The sequence below is a fragment of the Ictidomys tridecemlineatus genome, chromosome 6 (genome assembly GCF_052094955.1).
Source record: "Ictidomys tridecemlineatus isolate mIctTri1 chromosome 6, mIctTri1.hap1, whole genome shotgun sequence".
Classification (NCBI taxonomy): Eukaryota; Metazoa; Chordata; class Mammalia; order Rodentia; family Sciuridae; genus Ictidomys; species Ictidomys tridecemlineatus.
In genome coordinates this window covers 540,790-560,485 of record NC_135482.1, presented here as the reverse complement: position 1 = coordinate 560,485, position 19,696 = coordinate 540,790, and the positions used below count along the sequence as shown (strand labels likewise).

Here is a 19,696-nt window from a genome sequence, read left to right as displayed (position 1 = left end):
TTGTGTTACTTTCCTTTAGTTTATTTAAAATCAGTGAAAATGTTACTTCAAGAAGGGAAAGGAGGATGTCTGAAAAAGGCATGGTAACAGAATATAATTTGTGGTGTGCTCTTTTGTGAAACAAAGGTTGGAAACAATATGAAAATGCATATTACTTTTAGTATTAAAAAGATTTCAGGTGCTTCGGGGCATGCCTGTAATCCCAGCTACTCAAGAGACAGGAGGATCACAAGTATGATCCAGCCTTAGTACTTTAGTTAAGACCCTGTCTCAAATAAAAACCAAAAAGGACTTGGGATGTAGCTCATTAGTAAAGCACCCTCATGAGTTCAATCACCAGTATGGGGGGAAAATGTAGTTACAGGAAGGCTCTGAAATATGAAACTGTGTGTGTGTGTGTGTGTGTGTGTGTGTGTACACATGTGCAAAACTGTTGTGTTTATAAAAATGGCAAAAAAAATCCACTCAGCAGTCAATGCACATTGCATACCTCACATCTTCAATAATAAAAGGTACTTAGTACTACAGAACTAAGTAAGAATACTAGCTTCAACAGCCATTGTTCAGCACTGAGGTCACCCAAGTTACACCAAAATGGGCAAATGTTGCCCAAATAAAATCCTGTTGTTAAAGCTGAAACAAGTTTAAGGCCATTCAAGTTCAAGAGCAGTTAAACATTTCTTCCAGTTTATGGTCTTAAATTTCTGGTTTACACAATCCAAAAGGAAAATACAGAATAAATTAATACAACATTAAATAAGAGTAATCACAATTAAGATGAAGTAAGGAAGGCCAAAACATTAAAGTTATAAAATTGGCTTGTTACTAGTTGGAACCAGTTCCATACCAGGAGTTAGGGGGAGTATATACAAATATTTTCAAATAGATTCCTTATGTTGCTCTGACATGTCCTCTTCATTAGTGCACTGTTAAACCAATCAGAACCTCTATAATCTTCCTTCCTTCCTTCCTTCCTTCCTTCCTTCCTTCCTTCCTTCCTTCCTTCCTTCCCTCCCTCCCTCCCTCCCTCCCTCCCTGGGAGATTGAACCTAGGACCTTGTGTATACTAGGCAAGCACTCCACCCACTGAGCTATATCCCCAGCCCAGATCCCCTAGTAGGTATATTCCTTCACATTAATAGTACACACTGTCACTCCCTGAAAAGCTGTCAGTCTCAAATGACATAGTGAATGGAAGGAAACAAAAAGAGGATAAGTGATATTAAGGAGAAATAATAGAATTAGAAAATTCATGCTGGTCAGGTTGTTAACAACAAGGGATGGTTTCCTGTTGATAAAGTTCCTGTGGAGTGGGAATGATGTCTTACCTGGGGCTGCAGTAGGTAATTGCATGTGCTTCATCTTTGCTCTAACTCCCCAAATCAAAATAGTTTTGCCCTTTATTCAGTAATCTCCTTTAAAAATATGAACATTCAGACTTTTTTGTCCCACTGAGGATACCTTGCTTTTAACTTTTCCCCTTTATCTTCTCTGGACTGGTCACTTTATCTTCCATTTCTTCTTGCTCCTCCCCCTTGGAGACTTCTGCAGACCTATGTAGCGTTTTCTCTAACCGCACTTCTCTGATTCTAAGACCCTGAAACCTTTTTGAGTGTTTCAGAATTGGAGTATTTTGGATTACAGATTTTCATATTAGGGTGTTTCACCAGTAAAGTCTATGCAAATGTTACAAAATCTGAAAAATTCTGAAATCTGAAACAATTCTGGTCCCAAGCCTATTTTAAATAAAGGGTACTTAATCTGAATCTGTGCTGAGAGGAAGGGAGCAGGGTCTACTGAGAGGGGAGGCGTGAGATTTCTGTGTTCAGGTTTCTTTCACGAAATGTGGCTGTGGTCTCTTCATGCTGTGATCTGCGTTCTCTCTCATCCTGGTTTTCAGTTGTGGGTTTGGAAACTACTTCATGTTGCCCCACAGTCATCCAGGCTCTGCTCTTTTTTTTTTTTTTTTTAAACTGGGGCTTGAACCCAGGGACCTTCACCACTGAACAACATCCCCATCCCTTTTTATTTTTCATTTTGAGATAGGGTCTCACTAAGTTTCTGAGGCTGGCCTTGAACTTGTGATACCCCTACCTCAGCCTTCCAAGTGGCTGGGATTGCAGGTGTACACCACCATGCCTGGCTCTGCTCAGTTTTTAAAAGCCTCTGCCACTTAGCCATACCCCTAACCCTTTTTATTTTAGACAGGGTCTCGTCTCACTAAATTGCCCAGACTGATGTTGAGTTTGTGATCATTCTGCCTCAGCCTCCCAAGGCAGCCGTCATGCTTGGCTTAATATCCACATTTTGATAGAGTCTATCTAGTATATATTTTGATTTCAGCTACTATACTGTTTGGTTTTAGAATAACATTTTTTTTTTCTTTAGTAGTTCTGTTTCTCTGGTGAGATTCTCTATCTTGTCACTCATTCTGGCCATCTTTTCCTTTAAATTCTTGATTTTATAGTTGCTTTAAAACCCATTTCTAAGTTGCATGGGGTTGCACAAACCTGTAATTCTAGTGACTTGGGAGGCTGAAGCAGGAGGATCACAAGACCAAAGAAAGCCAGCCTCAGCGATTTATTGAGACCCTGCGAATGAATGAATGAATGGATGAATCTCAGTAGTGAAGTGACCTCCCTCAGTTCAATCTCCAGTACACAGGGGAAAAAATCCATTTTTAGGGGGTGTAACTTAGTGGTAGAGTGCTTGCATTGTGTGTGCAAGGCTCTGGGTTTGATGCCAGCACTGCAAAAAAAAAAAGCCACAAAATCCATTTCTGTTAATTCTACCATCCTGAGATGTCTTAAGCTCTGGGCTTTCTTTCTTTCTTTTCTTTTTTTTTCCTTTTCTTTTCTTTTCTTTTCTTTTCCTTTCTTTCTTTCTTTCAATTGAACCCAGGGATGTTCTTCAACTAAACTAAACCCCAGCCTTTGTTTGTTTTTTGGTTTTGTGTTTTATTTATTTATTTAAATAGGCCTTTATTTTATTTATTTTTATGTGGTGCTGAGGATTGAACTCAGGGCCTCACATGTGCTAGAGGAGCGCTCTACCTCTGAGCCACAACCCCAGCCCTTGTGTTTTATTTTGAAACAAGATCTTTCTAAGTTGCCCAAGTTGGCCTTGAACTTTCAGGCTTTCTGCCTCAGCCTTTTTCCCCTAGCAGAAAGTACAGGTGTGCAGCACTGCCCCCAGCAGTATCTTGTCTTGAGTTCCATTCTGGTGAACAAATAAATTATTGGAAAATCTTTTTTGTCCTTTCAGGCTTAGATTTTTTTTTTTTTTTTTTTTAAAGATTTCAGATTTTTTTTTTTTAAGAGAGAGTGAGAGAGAGAGAGGGAGGGAGAGAGAGAGAGAATTTTAATATTTATTTTTTAGTATTCGGCGTACACAACATCTTCGTTTGTATGTGGTGCTGAGGATCGAACCCAGGCCGCACGCATGCCAGGCGAGCGCGCTACCGTTTGAGCCACATCCCCAGCCCCTCAGGCTTAGATTTATTCCTTGTTTGGGTGAATCTATGTTGGTTTTGGACTGAGCCATAGGCCATGCCTTTGTTCTTGGTAGTTGTATCGACCATGCTCTGTCATTAACATAGACCAAACACGTTTGTGTTTTTCTACAATGTAGAATTTATTAAATAACAATTCACAGACTACACCAGTTTTATCAGTGGCAGTTCAACGAGTACTTGTGAATCACCAGACAATCACAGGTTCTTTTATTCCAATCTTCTTTTTTTTTTTTTGAGAGAGAATTTTAATATTTATTTTTTAGTTTTTGGCGGACACAACATCATTGTGTGTGGTATTGAGGATCGAACCCAGGCCACACACATGCCAGGCGAGCATGCTACCGCTTGAGCCACATCCCCAGCCCCAATTCCAATCTTAATTTCTAGTATCAACAACACTTAAATCACATACCATCCTTCACACAATTATATACACAGGTTACAGAAAGTCTAGGGAACGGTTTAGGTACCACAGGGGTTCAGAAGGCTGAACTGAGAGCAAGGGCAGAGAGCAGATATGGGCCAAAGAGTGACCATAGGTGGTCAGATAAGATTAAGAACCAGCCGTGGGCTGTGGATGTGGCTCAAGCGGTAACACGCTCGCATGGCATGCTCGAGGCACTGGGTTCGATCCTCAGCACCACATAAAAATAAAATAAAGATGTTGGGTCCACCGAAAACTGAAAAATAAAATTAAAAAAAAAGAACCAGCCAAAGAACTTGTCAGTGTACAGAGCTGTCAGAGTGCAGGAACTTATTCTAGGCCAGGGTCCAGAGGATGGCAGCTTTAGTGTCAGCTTGCAGAGGGCTGTTTGTGGTCTCATGGTCAGGAGGAACTGCACTCTGCTAAAACCTGAGGACAGAAATTCAGAAGTTCCTGGGGTTGGGGTTGTGGCTCAATGGTAGAGCGCTCGCCTAGCACGCACGAGGCACTGAGTTCTATCCTCAGCACCACATAAATGCAAAATAAAGATATTGAGTCCACCTAAAACTTAAGAATAAATATTAAAAAAAAAAAAGAAATTCAGAAGTTCGTCCTTGTGATGATTTTCCTGGGCAAGGCTTGTGAGGAGTGACCAGGTGACACGGTCAGTGTGCCACCATGTCCTTTCTTTTATGGGTATTAGTGAAGGGAATGCATTATTTGGTGGTCTGCTGTATTCAGTGAGCTCAAGGGCCAGATTTTCGTATATTAGTTTAATATGCCCGTGCATCCATGTGCTTCTGATTAATTCAGTAAGTTTATGGGTAATTTTTCTTATTAGCATGATTAACTTATTACTTTGTGCTTTATGGTTGTGCCTAGCAGGTGGTGGTTTACTTGTACCAACAAGGCATGGAGTCATTCCACTTCAGCACTTAAACTCAAAATGGAGCAACTGATGGCAAACTACTGCTTTACACAGTGGGGTGGCAGGACTGCTGTTCTGTCCATCATGGAGAAACTCAGAGCACAGCATGGCCCTGTAGTCTCAACCAAATGCCTGAGAGTGTTCAGTTAGGTTAGAACCCTAACATCTCCCAGAACTGTAGGCTCTCTAGTTAATCTTGTTCCACCCATAGCCCCAGCACTCCGTACAGGGAAGAGTCCCCCGTGCTGGGAATCCTTTTTTGTCATTTTAACTTTGGAACCACGTAAATATTTTATATAAGTAAAAAATAAATAAAAAAGAATGAAAAAAAAGCCAGGCACAGTGGCACATGCTACCAGCTTTTCTGGGGAGGTTGAGGCAGAAGCATCACAAATTCAAGACTAGCTTGGGCATCTTATCAAGACCCTGTCTCAAAATAAAATAAAGTTTAAAAGAGCCAGGGACCCCATTAGTACAGTGGCTCATGCCTGTAATCCCAGCATGTCAGAAGGCTAAGACAAGAGGATCACAAGTTCAAGGCCAGGAGGGCTGGGGTGTGGCCAAGTGGTAGAGCACTTGCCTAGCATGTATACGTTTGATTCTCAGTACCACATATAAATAAGTGAATAAAAAAGAGATCCATCAACATCTAAAATAAAATAAAATACACATTGGAAATGTTTAAAAAAAATTAAAAGGGCTGGGATGTGCCTCGGTGGTGCAGTATCCCTGGGCTCATCCCCAGTAACCCCCCCTCCAAAAAAAAAAAAAAAAAAGACCTAAGATATATATTGGTGTTCCTGGAAGCAACAGGGCAGGAAGAAAAAATATGGGAGATATACTATACAAAATGATTAATGGTTGAGAATTTATAAAGATGAAACTCAAGGACCAAATAAATTCTGAGGAAGATAAGAAAACCTACAACATAAATACAGGAAAAAATAACCAACTGACTAATTATATCCTGACTAAGTGGATGTCTTTAAGGAAAGCAAGGATTGCTTAGTATTGGCACATCTGTTAATTTTATTCACTACAATTAAATAAAAGTGACTCAGTAAATTTCAACACTCAGATATGTCAAAATTCACTGTACTGTCATGTATATCTAAAGAGAAAAAAGAAAAAACTAAAAAGATTTCAATACTCAGTATAAAACTCTTGTAAAACTAGTAGTTACAGATAATTTCCTTAATATTATGATTATAGAGTTTAGTGGTGAAAAAATATTTTACCCCCAGGAACTGGAGATTGAATCCTGGGCCTTGTGCACACCAGGCAGGTACCCTAACACTGAGCTGCATCTCCTGCTCTTAGTGGTGCTATCTGAGATGCATTTCCTTTAAAAATAAGAGTATCTACTCTTACTGCTTCTGTTCAGTTTTACAATAGAGGTTGGCCAGATAATTTAAAAGAAAAAGAAGCCAGATTTATACAAAGCTGTCTTACTGCCCCAGATTGCTACCTAGAAAACCTGGAAGGCTTTAACACTAATGAGAGAGTTTAGCAAAGTTGCTCAATCACAAAAATGTGATTTTAAAAAGATCAAGTTTGTGCTGGGCACAGTGACACATGCCTATAATCTCAGCTCCTCCCAGCCACCCTGGAAGCTGACAGGTGGATCACAAATTCAAGGCCAGCCTGGGCCGTTTAGCGAAACTGTGTCTCAAAATAAAAAGGTCTGAGGATGTAGTTCAGTGGTAAAGGGCCCCTGGGTTCAGTCACCAGGACTGTCCGGAGGGGTTGAGGGGAGAGCCAGTTTGTAACAGGAGCCTGTGGAACAAAGCCAAGTGCAAGAGCTTTTATGGAAAAGGTTACAAAAGACAAAGTAACACTTGAGCGAAGGCAGAAGACTACTGCGGTGACACTGCTATTTCTGCTATTCTGCAAGTTGAATCTCTAAGTTCACCACAGTCTAATCATGTTCCTCATAGGTTCTTCCATGGAATTTGTGGGGCTGAACCTAAAATTCACTTATAAAAGTGAGGTATGAAGAATAACCAGGATAATGTGGAAAGGAAAACAAAATGGGAGGGCTGCCATAACAGACGCTCAGAGCCTGCTGTGAGGCCAGCTGAGGAGGTAGCTAGGAGCAAGACCCGTGTAAGTGGGAACGCCATCTGTGACAGACGTGTAGTGTGTATCAGTGAGGAGCAAAATGGACTGGGGTTTTCACCTTCATTTGGGTGAAAAGTCAGATCTTTATCTCATTCACTGAATTTAAGATGGAAATATGATGGGGACGGGGAATATCATGCAAAGTGAAGTAAGCCAAACTCAGAACCAGTCCAATGTTTTCTCTCATGTGGAAGCAAGAGTAAAATAAAGGAAAGGGGAGGGAGGATAGAATGACATAAAGAACCAATCAAATACAAATTCATGGCCCAGCAAAAAGAAGTTTAGTCAAGTAGCGGAAGGAGAAGGGGAGGGGGGAGGGAAAAGGGGATTATAAACTGAAATGGATTTCCATGCATGTGTGTGTTTGTGGGATGAACCCAACTACAATGTGTAAAATTAAAGCTCTCTAAAAAAGGGGGAAAAGATGTAAATATGAAAATTAAATTTTAGATAGAAGTACAGAATATATTTGTCATCTCAAAATAGGAGGAAGAATTTTGTAAAAATACGGCAAACTATAAAGGAAAAAAATGATAATTTACTACGATAAACAATTCTCTACATCAAAAGATGGATTAAAAGACAAGCCATAGCTGGAGTGTAACAACGGGCCCTGGGTTCAATCCACCCCTCACCTTCACCCCCACCCCCACCCCCCAAAAAAAAACACCACTAGTGGGCTGGGGGTATGGGTCAGTGGTAGAGTACATGCTTAGCATGCCCAAAGCATTGGATTCATCTCCACCACACACACACAAAAACAAAAAACCCTGAGCCACAGAGTGGGAGAAGAAAATTGCCATGTGTATAATCCACAGAGAACTGATAACTAGGCTACATAAAGGACTCTTAGGCAGGAAGAGTTTGCCCAGTAGCAAAATAGGCAAAGATATGAGGAATAATTCACAGGAGAAGCCAAAATGACCAATAAAACCTTGGAAAATACTCAGCCTCAGGGATAACACAAATGTAAATTAAGACAAGAATTCCACTTCACACTTATCAAAGAACAAGAACAAAAAATTCTGACAACACCAAGGGTAGGCAGGCTATAGAAGGTGAACACTACAAACAGATGGGAGCATAGGTTAATTGTGGATCTTATTTTTTTTTAGTTGTAGTGGACACATTTATTTGTTTATTTATGCAGTGCTGAGGATTGAACCTAGGGCCTCATTTGTGTGAGGCAAGTGTTCTACCACTGAGCCACACCCCAGCCCCATAGATTGATTTTGTAAAGCACTTGGAGATTAATTGAATATATAGATTGAGCATCCCAAGTATGAAAACCTGAAATATAAGATACCCAAATTTCAGAACTGTATCTGCAAATGAAAAAAATAAAATATAAATGAAGTTGAGCTTTAGTAAAAAAATAAAGTTATGGAGGCTACAGATAGTAATTATCTCTGAGGAAGAAGAAGGTCAAATGAATTGCTGGGTTCCTCAATATTAGAAATGTCTCATTTTTAAGTAGGACACATATCACCAAATGTTAATACTAACCTCAGTACATGGATTTTGTTTTTGTTTGGTTTTGTTTTGATACATGGGTATGTTTTGATACATGTGCTTTTCTTAGTAACTTTAAATTCTTTAAGCTTTCACAACTAAAATAAAAATATAAAAATGAGATTATTGCAGTGTGGTAATTTTCTAAAAGAAACATGAGCAGAATTTCAAGAGAGCTCTGAGGAGGGACTAGCCATTGTGACAGCTGTTGAAATTCCTGTCTATTCATTCATCTGTGTCAGTGCTGAGTTGATTTTGTTTGACTTTCTCCTCACTGTGCTTTGTGTTTTCCTGCTCCTGTGTACTGGTAAATTTTGATTGGATGCCCAGACATTATAAATTTTATCTTGGGTGTTGGGCATTTTTGTATTCTTAGAAATGTTCTTGACCTTTGTTTTGAGATGAAGCTAAATTACTTGAAATGGTTTCATTCTGGTAGGTCTTACTTTTAAACTTTGTTCAGTGGAGCAAAAGCAATGTTTTATCTAGGGGTCAGTTTTACCCTACCACCAAGGCAAAGGTCTTCTGAGAACTATGTCCAGTGTCTGGTGAGTTAGGAGACTGGCAGGAAGAGGAACCATCCTTGGCCTGTATGGGCTTTGAGGATGGCTCCCTATGAGTTCTTGGGTGATGCTTCCCTGGCTGGGAACCCTCTTCACCATGTGCACTGCTCAGTTCTCAGTGAAAGTTTGGAGGGTCTCCAGAGCGCCAGCTTCTCTGCAGCTCTGCCCCTCCTGTGCTCTATCACCTTGGGCTTCCTCTGCCCAGCTCTGTTTTTCAACTGAGGGGACATTGGGCTTCATCTGTTCTTCTCCTGTCATGGCTGAGCCTCTTTTTCCACCAGAGAGCCGGGCAATGACAGGGCTTCTCTTAATTGTTCACCTTCTTAGAGGGATCACTATCCTTCATTGTCTGATGTCCAATGTCTTAAAGACCATTTCTTCATGCACTGTATCCTTTTTCTGTTTTTCAGTTGTTGCAGATGGGAAGATAAATCTGCTTCCTGTTATTCCATCTTGGCCAGAAGCAAATGTATCAAAACCAGAGGTTTTGAATGAAGGTACAAGGTGTCTAGAAATATCCACTGGTGGTGATGGGGAGCTGAGAGTATAGCTCAGTGGTAGAGCCCTTGCCTATCAGGCACAGGGTCCCAGGTTCCCCTCTTAGCACTGCAAACAAATAAGAAAAACAAATAAGAAAAAGAAAAGGAAATATTCTTGGGACTTAGGAAAGTGCTGACCCCCTTTCTGGATGGGATGCCTGGGTGGGAGAACAGAGGTGACTTTGTCCTGAGTGGGCATCAAAGAAATAGTCATGTTGAGGGAGGGAGACAGGGATAAGGCTTGGGAGAAAAGCTCCCTAGAATAATCCAGGGCTGCAGAACGAGATTTGGAGGTCATGACCAGAAGAAAGGGATGGAAAAGCTCCTGGTGAGGACATTCTGGATGGGGAGGAGGCTGGAGTAGGAGGCTACAGTGGGAGGCTGGTGAAGGCCAGGCTACCAGGGCAGCTGCCAGCTAAGGAGGAGCCTTGCTCTTTTCCAGGGCCACTCATTTCTCAAACTATGCTATTCAGGGACATGGGTACCATTCTTCCTTCAACTTACATTGAACAGAATTTGTCAAGATGTATCTTAAGCAGAATTTGTCAAGATGTTATGTTATGTTCCCAGAAGTTGAGGACATAAAAAGGATCCAAACATTTTATATATGTGTGTGTGTGTGTATGTGTGTGTGTGTGTGTGTGTGTGTGTATATTTGATGTTCAAACCATTGGTTCAAAATCAGAATAAACAGGCCTAAAGTCAACATTATAGAAACATTTCCTTATTTTAAAAACTGTATAGCTCAGTTGGTAGCGTGGTTGGCTCACATTCACAAGGACCTGGGTTCAATCCCCAGCACCACCAAAAACACAAAACAAAAAACTATATACAGTGTTGAAAAGTTAATTCTGAGTTATTTAGTTATATTAATTTCAATTAGGAAATGTCAGGTATAAAAACAATTACCTGTTTTAGAAAATGGTAATACTAATATATCTGAGTTATTGGCACAACATTAAGTATTTCTTTTGTTTGGTTTTTATATGAACTTTAAAAATACTAATTATGTTTCTGTATTTTTATGTATCTATGTATTCTTCCTCCAGTTTTAACAGTGATATCTTTTTCTTTCTTTCTGTCTTCCTTCTTTCATATATTTTTAGTTCTTGTTTTCTGGTGAAGTATTTTAAAAACAAATCCCAGAAATAATGTTGTTTTATTGTGAATACTTCTCCCTAGCAGATAAGGACAATTTTTATCTTTGAAAATAAAACTACCATGTTATTATTGCAAATAAGAGAACATAATAATTCCTTAATTTCTTCTAGTATCTGTCTATATTCATATTTTCCTAATAACAAATAATTTTTTTCCAGATGACCATTCTAATTGGATCCAAACAAGATCTGCTTTTTTGTACCAAGGATTGACCCCAGTGACGCTCAATCACTGAGCCACATCCTTAGCCCTTTTTAAATTTTATTTAGAGATAGGATCTCTCTAAGTTGCTTGGTGTAGATCCTTAGAATTTAAAAATATATTTTTTAAATTGTCAATGGACTTTATTTATTTATATGTGGTGCTGAGACTTGAACCCAGTGCCTCACACATGCTAGGCAAGCGCTCCACCAACACTGAGCCACAACCCCAGCCCTAGATCCTTAGAATTTCTACAGATTAAATTTAAGTACACTTGAGCTTACAGTCAGAATACACACTCACATGCACACATTCTCTCTCTCTCTCACTTCATTATGAGGAAGAGAACATAATTAGATGTCCCACGGCCTACAGACATTGAATGATCAAATGCAGTATAAATAATAATTATGTTTGAAATGTTTGAATAAATGCAAACTAGAATAAAAATCAGTAACAAAAAGCGAAGTGTTAAAATGACCCAATCAGAACTTATAAAAAAGTAGAAATGAAAGACAAGAATGTAAACTAAACAGATTAAACACAGATGAAGATTGAATTAGTAAAAAGAACATAAACTGAAAAAAATTATCCAGAGTGCAGCACTGAGAGATGGGAGGTGAACAGTGACATTGAGAGGAAATAGACATTAGAATAAAAAGATGTAACTGGCACACACCTGTAAATCCCAGCGACTCAGGAGGCTGAGGTAGGAGGATTGTGAGTTCAAGGCCAGTCTCAGTACCTTGGCAAGGCCCTGAGCAACTTAGACCCTGTCTCAAAATAAAAAAATAAAAATGGCTGGTAATGTAGCTCAGTAGTTAAGTACCCCTGGGTTCAATCCCAGTACAAAAATAAAAAAAAGAAAAAGAAAGAAAGATGTTGTAAAATGAAGTTGGAATTCCAGATTAAAAACATATGGGAAGGGGCTGGGGATATAGCTCAGTTGGTAGAATGTTTGCCTCACATGCATATGGCCATGACCATGGCCCTGGGATTAATCCATAGCACCCCCCCCCCCAAAAAAAAAAAGAGAGAGAGAGACGAGGCATTATTTAAGTGTTAATAACTTCAAGCTTTAAAAACAACTAGTAAAAGACACAAATCCATAGATTTATGAAGCATGATATGTCCCAAGTAATTTAAAAAAAAAATAAAAAAAATTTTAAAAAACCCAAACCTCATATCCATACATTGAAATTATATAACACCAAAGATAAAAAGAAGATATTAAGCTAGAGGTAAAAGTTAGATTATCTAAAAGGGAATACCAGGGGTTGAGGCTGTAGCACAGTGGTAAAAGTGCTTGCCTCGCATGTAGGAGGCACTGGGTTCAATCCTCACGACCGCATTAAAAAAAAAAAAATACATAAAGATACTGTATTCATCTACAACTAAATAAATATTAAAAGAAAAATCCTTCCGGGGCTGGGATTGGTAGAGTACTTGCCTAGCATGTGTGAGGCACTGGATTCGGTTCTTAGCACCATATATAAACAAATAAATAAATAAAGGTCCTCAATAACTAATAAAAAATTTAAAAAAGGGAATACCAACTAAGCTGACAACAGATACCAGTATGAATAGAAGCTACTAGAGAGTAGTATAATTCCTGAAATTGATGAGAGAATATAATTTTCCTCCAGCCTATGGAAAACAATTTAAATGGTTGGATTGAAAAATAATCTAACGGGCTGGGGATGTGGCTCATGCAGTAACGTGCTTGCCTGGCATGCGCTGAGTGCTGGGTTCAATCCTCAGCACCACATAAAAACAAAATAAAGATGTTGTGTCCACCAAAAACTGAAAAATAAATATTTAAAAAAATCTAAAAAGGCTGAGATTGTGGCTCAGTGATAGAGTGCTTGTCTAGTGCCGGTGAGGCACTGGGTTTGATCCTGAACACCCCATAAAAATAAATAAATAAAAATAAAGGCATTGTGTCCACCTACAACAACAACAACAAAAACAATCTAAGAACTGAACATATTAAAGGAACTTCTAAATCAAAATGTAGGAGCTGAGAACTCAATACAATAAAGATCATTCAGGATGTCTACCAGGATGTAAGAGCTGGTAGGCAGCTCCACAGGGTGGAGTCTGCCGGTGCTCCGAGGGCACTTGCTCATCTGGACAGAGTGGAGCTTTTGGTTTTTAGAGGGTTTATAGGGCAAGAAGAGTAGTTAGGCTCTGTGGCCTCTCAAGGTAGAAAGCCTCCAGCAGACTCCCTACACTCGCTGGAACTCTGGAGGGCCATATCCTCAGGGTTAGCATACACTGAGGCCTGTGCCCTCACTCCAGTCCCTGTCCCCAGGTGGCTATCTTTTCCTGCACTTAGAAGGAAAAAAGAAAAGGGGTAAATCTGTCTGTTATGGATTAACTTTTATTAGGATTTTGAGCCTGGATTTATACTTTGTGGTGGTTCAGGAAAATCAAGCTTGAATTTATGGTGTTTTGGCTTGATAATGCCTTCAGGCATCCTGCAGGAGATGGAGAAAGTTATCTTCATCCTAAGATACAAAAAACCCTACTGATAATTTTTATTAGGACAATGATTAGTAGTCCACAGACAAAAATGACAAGGCACACCCGGAAAAAAGGCACCATCGGTTAGAACCAGCAGAAACAGCCCCTCTGGGCTTCAGGTATCAGAAGAGCTGGGCACAGCGGTGGCAGACTATGGCAGAGGGTTGTTTCAGCCCAGGAGTTTGAAACCAGCCTGAGCAATGTAGCAAAAGCCCATGTCAAAAAGAATTTAATGTGTAGGGTTAACAACAAATTACACGCAGCAAAGAGAAAAACAGTGAACCAGAAAACAGGTCAGAGGAATTGCACTGAATGAAGCAGAGAACATAGCAAAAAATACAGGAGAGGGTTTGGCGGTGTGGCTCAGTGGTGGAGCTCTCGCCTAGCACATGTGGGGCACTGGGTTCCATCCTCAGCACCGCAAAAAAAATAAATCAATAAAATAATGGTATTATGTCCATCTACAACTAAAAAAAATTTTAAAAATACAGAATAGAGGTTCCATGGCATGGAGCATGGAGGGAGAATATCTAATGTAAAATTTTTTGGTGTTCTAAAAGGAGAAGAGAGAGTGGGGCTGGGGATGTGGCTCAAGTGGTAGCGCGCTCTCCTGGCATGCGTGCGGCCCGGGTTCGATCCTCAGCACCACATACCAACAAAGATGTTGTGTCCGCCGAGAACTAAAAAATAAATATTAAAATTCTCTCTCTCTCTCTCTCTCTCTCTCTCTCTCTCTCTCTCTCTCTCTCTCTCTCTCTGTCTCTCTCTCTCTAAAAAAAATAAAATAAAAATAAAAGGAGAAGAGAGAACAGTCAGATTTATTATTTGAGAAGATAAAAGCTAAAGATTTTCTACAATTGGTGAAAACAACAAGTCTTCAGATTCAAGAAAACGAATGATGAATCATAAGGAGAATGAATAAATAAAAAAATTAAAGCTAGTCAAAACAGAATAAAACATCAAAGCACCAAAGACAGAAAGGGATCTTAAACCAGAGGAAGAAGACAGATTAACTTAATTTGAGCCATAGTTAAGAGGACGGTTTGTGTTAGTTTTTATTGCTTGTGACAAGATATCTGAGATAAAACAAAAGGAGGAAAGATTATTTTGGCTCTTAGTTTCTGAGGTTGCAGTTCCTGTACTGTTGCCCACATTGTTTTGGAGCCTGTGGAGAGACAGAATATCGTGCAAGAGAGCATGTGGTGACTGGATATAAGGAGAGAGAGAAAGGAAGGGGCTTGGGTCCCAGTGTCCTCTCCAAGAGCACCACGTCAGTAACCTAACTTCCTTCCATTGGGTATTACCTCCTAAAGGTTGTCACCTTCCAGTAGTGCCAAAGGCTGGTGACAGAGTCTTTCGCACAGGAGCCTTTGGGGAACACTTCACACCCACATTGTAGCATGCCAGGTGCAACAGTGGGATGAAGTCTCCCTCATTCTGAGAGCAACAATGGCTGACCTTCACTTCCTACCAGGCAAAACTGTCTTTCAAGAATAGGGGCGAGTCTCAGTGACATGCTTCTTCTGAAAGGCAAAGAAAAGAAGCATTAGGATGAAATAAAGACATTTTAAGGAAAACAGAAATTGAATTTGTTACTAACACCCAGCTGTGGTTAAGTGTGTGTCTCTCAAAATCAGGTTGGCACTTGATCCCTGGTGCCGTGGCGTTAAGAGGCGGGTCCTGTGGGAGGGGATTGATGCACACGGGCTTTACTCTGGTGGATGAGAGCTGCAGCTTGACCTAAGGACTTGAGGGAGTCTGCCCGTCCCTTCTATCCATCTGCCTCATGAGAGCACCAAGGAGCACCTCTGTGAGGAAGAGGCCCGTAGCAGACACCCTGTCCAGTGATGCCTGGATCTTAGACTTCCCAGCCTCCAGCATGACGGGAAATACATGCGTTGCTTATCAATCTCCCTGTCTGCTACTTGGCAGGAATGGACTAAAACATAGCCCTTTACCAAATATAATTCCAAAGGGTGGGTCTTAGGCAGAAAACTGATGCCACTGATGAGAATCAGGGCCAAGTTCCATTTCCCCAGATATTGAAGGTTGAACACCCAAGAAACACTGAGGCAAGCATAGAAAGCAGATTTTATTTAAAGGTAGAACAGACCTTAAAAGAGCATACTACAGGGATACTGCCACATTTATGTTCATAGCAGCACAATTCACAATAGCTAGACTGTGGAACCAACCCAGATGCCCTTCAATAGATGAATGGATTAAAAAAATGTGGCATCTATACATAATGGAGTACTACGCAGCAATAAAAAATGACAAAATCATAGAATTTGCAGGGAAATGGATGGCACTAGAGCAGATTATGTTTAGTGAAGCTAGCCAATCCCTAAAAAACAAATACCAAATGTCTTCTTTGATATAATGAGAGCAACTATGAACAGAGCAGGGAGGAAGAGCAGGAAGAAAAGGTTAACATTAAACAGAGACATGAGATGGGAGGGAAAGGGAGAGAAAAGGGAAATTGCATGGAAACGAAGGGAGACCCTCATTGCTATACAAAATTACATATAAGAGGTTGTGAGGGGAATGGGAAAATAAACAAGGAGAGAAATGAATTACAGTAGATGGGGTAGAGAGAGAAGATGTGAGGGAAGGGGAGGGGGATAGTAGGGGATAGGAAAGGTAGCAGAATACAACAGTTACTAATAGGGCATTATGTAAAATTGTGGATGTGTAACCGACGTGATTCTGCAATCTGCATTTGGGGTAAAATTGGGAGTTCATAACCCACTTCAATCTAATGTATGAAATATGATATTGTAATATTGTGAACAACCAATAAAAAAATTTAAAAAAAAAGACACAGAAAAAAAAAAACAATAAAGGTAGAACAGAGGTGGACTTCTCTGAAGAGAAGGGGCCTCAGAGCTGGGTGTCTGAGGAGGTGGGGGTGTCCTACCCCTTGGTTCTCACACCTTCCTTCCCCCTTTATCTTGTCTAAATGATAGTGACCAAAAGGTGGGAAAGAAGCCTTCCAGGGGTGCCTCTCCACATCTGCCAAATGGGCAGGAAAGGAGCCACCCAGGAGGTGCTTCAGGGACAATTCCCACAGTCCCTGCAGGGAGGAACGTCTCCCTGAAACACGGCCACAGATGGGAGAGGGGGAGAAGGGCTTTGGAGATGTTAGTGTTTTATTTTCTTTCCTCTTGAATAAGCCCCCATATTTCTGATTGGGCCCGATTATTTATTACCTTCACTGGCTGTCCTTTTGCCTCTCCCCTCCCCCCCAAACAATGGCCCCGGTGAAGAACTGAGATTCAAGAAAGGATTAACAACGAATTCAAGAAAGGATTAACAATGAACGTTAGGGTTGGGGACGTCACTCAGTGGAAGAGTGCTTGCCTGCCTTTGATATGGAAGGCCCGTGTCTGAGTCCCAGCACTGGGAAGGAAAAGCACCTTGATATTGGTAGGTTTGCTCAGTGTATTGGTTTTTGCCTGTGGTTCTGGGATAGCATGCTCTTTCATCATGAGTTCCTTTGGAAATCTCATTCTATTTTGGAAAAAAATTGACTATATTTTTAATTTCTTTTTTTTTTTTTGTACCAGGGGTTGAACTTGGGGGCACTTGACCACTGAGCCATATCCCCAGCTTTAATTTTGTATTTTATTTAGAGACAGGGTCTCAGTGAGTTGCTAAGCACCTCACCATTGTTGAGGCTGGCTTTGAACTTGTGATCCTCCTGTCTCAGCCTCCCGAGTCTCTTGAGATTACAGGCATGGGCCACCGTGCCTGGCTAATTTCATTTTTTAAAAAATTTCATTTAGGTGGAGGATGTGGCTCAAGCGGTAGCGCACTTGCCTGGTAAGCGTGCAGCCCGGGTTCAATCCTCAGCACCACATACAAACAAAGATGTTGTGTCCGCCAATAACTAAAAAATAAATATTAAAAAAATTCTCTCTCTCTCACTCTCTCTTTTAAAAAAATTCATTTAATCAATTAATTTTATGAGTTACCTACATTTCCCAAACATACAACTGAAGACCAAAGAATCACATCCAACCTTAGGAAAGGAGTTTGCTTCTCTTGGTGCTCAGGAAGGACCTCCTGGCTGCTGCCCAGTTGTGTTTTGTTTCTTAGCTTCTTGTTCTGAGTTCCTTGAGAAGGAGAATAAATAGTACACAACCTTCTCAGCTCATCTGTTAGCACAAAAGGACTGGACCAGATGCAAACTTCAGGGATCAGCAGAGCCTTTCTTTAGCAACGAAACTGACCTAAGGACTTGAGGGAGTCTGCCCGTCCCTTCTATCCATCTGCTTCATGAGAGCACCAAGGGGCACCCGAAAATGAGCTCCCTGCCAAAGGGGGAGTCTGTGCTGATACGGTTACACTGAGAGGTGACTTGATTATTGACAGAGTGTGTCTAATGCAGGGCCTGGGGTCAGTGTTCATCTCTTTCCCTCCAGGGTCCCATCGTACTGTCACTGGAAAAGGATTTATTTATTTGTGTACCCCCCCACACACACACTTATTTATTTATTTATTGTAATTGGGCACAATACCTTTATTTTATTTATTTATTTTGATGTGGTGCCGAGGATGGAACCCAGCACCTTGCACATGCTAGGCAAGCACTCTATCACTGAGCCACAACCCCATCCCGGCAAAGGATTTATTTTGAGAAGGATCTCTTTGGCATCCTCTGAGAGACTGCCAATCTAGGCTTGATGGGTATCTCCTCCCCAGAGATGGTCTTGCCACTGGGTGATGTTTGCTTCGCTTCTAGGCATTGTCTCAGCACTGAGAAAGGAGGTATTGGGAAAGGATCAATATTATTATCAATGTGTGGCCTTCGTCCTCACTCTCTCTTCCCAAGCCACACTATTTTAGGGTTTGTCATTTTTCATATCTCATCATCTTGCTGTGCTTAAGATACATAGCCATACAGGGCTTTAGTTTCTCTGTCACTGGGAGATGAGGGACAAGTATTAGTTTTAAAAGCGGAGGCAATGAACACTGTTGAGTTTACAGTAGGCGTCAGTGACATCATATCCCTCCTTTCTTCTTTCAGTAAATTGAGTTAGTCAGCTTGCTTTGGGATGTATTCTGATAAATGCATCACCTGGTGATTTCATTGTGTGCAAACAGTGTGGAATGCCCTTATACAATTAAGATGGCTGCAACATCACTAGGTGATATGATCTTATGAGGCCAGGCTGTACATGCTGTCTGTCATTGACTGAGATGTCATTATGTGGCACCTTGTTGTACTTGTTGAGCACTTATATGCCAGGCTTGTTGAATGACTCTTAGAACTTCTTGAAAAATATTAGTTCACAGGTGAAAAAGTTAGGAACGTTGTTTGGATTATATTAAGGTACAGACTGAGCTGCTATAAAGAGATCCCGGAGACCACTGGCTTGAGTGGGGCCTTTCTTTCTCACAAAGATTGGTCTGGTAGTCACCTTTCCTCAATCTGTGGATCCACAATAGCTGCTTTGCCTCTTGCTCCCAGGGACAGAAGGGTCACAAGAACCACAGGAGCTCTCATGCCAAGTGAGAACTTGGGTTCTGGTTCCTTCCTCTCCCATGTCATTGACTAGAGTTTGGTCGCATAACTACAGATGGCTGCAAGGAAGGTGGAAAACGTGGGTTTAAGGAAGGTGCTGCTGTTGACGACAGAGAGTAAATGCCGGGGACCAGTGGGATTTCCCACCCTGCCTGGAGGCACCCCTGCAGAGTCTGTCTGGCTTGCTCGTGCACTGTGGGGTTTGAGAAAAAATCGATTTATTTGTTTAGTCAGCAGATCCGTAAAAGATGCTAACTATGTGTCAGGCCTGGAGTTTTGACCCAGAGAAGGGAAGACTGGGTCAAAACTCCTAAAGGAGCTGTCTGTTCTGGGGACAGGCGTGCACTCCTTCCCCAGCAGATCCCTCTGAGCCACTTGTGCACAGGGCCAAGGTGGCTGTGCTTCCACAACTGCAGATGGCTTAGGATTTCTTTGAATTCATTAACATAGACTTAGGTAAAGTATCCTTTCACGATTATTTTAATTTACCTTTACATTTGTGGCTATTCTTTTTACCTCTGACTTTGGGTTTTTGTTCACCTGTTTACCCCCTTTTTAAAATAAGGGGTTTGTTTTTGGGAGGGGTATTTTTTCCCCAGGAGTCTGTGCCCAGAGTAGACGTGCTGTGTTTGCCTCTGAGCACAGGTACTCGTCCCCACCGGCTCATGCTGCTTTTT

The 19,696-nt window shown here is 40.9% G+C and overlaps 1 protein-coding gene across 3 annotated transcripts in view; it reads left to right on the top strand.

Moving 5' to 3' along the window:
• Ppp6r2 (protein phosphatase 6 regulatory subunit 2) overlaps positions 1–19,696 on the top strand; it is a 96,657-nt gene that overhangs the window by 19,085 nt on the left and 57,876 nt on the right. The window contains exon 2 of one of the 3 annotated variants that reach the window (XM_078052311.1): positions 9,473–9,559. The exons of 1 other annotated variant lie outside the window; for it this stretch is intronic. The gene's annotated coding sequence lies outside the window, so the exon portion shown is untranslated. Of the gene's footprint in view, positions 1–9,472; positions 9,567–19,696 lie in introns of all 3 variants that reach the window. One more of the 3 variants, XM_078052312.1, reaches the window with a different exon arrangement.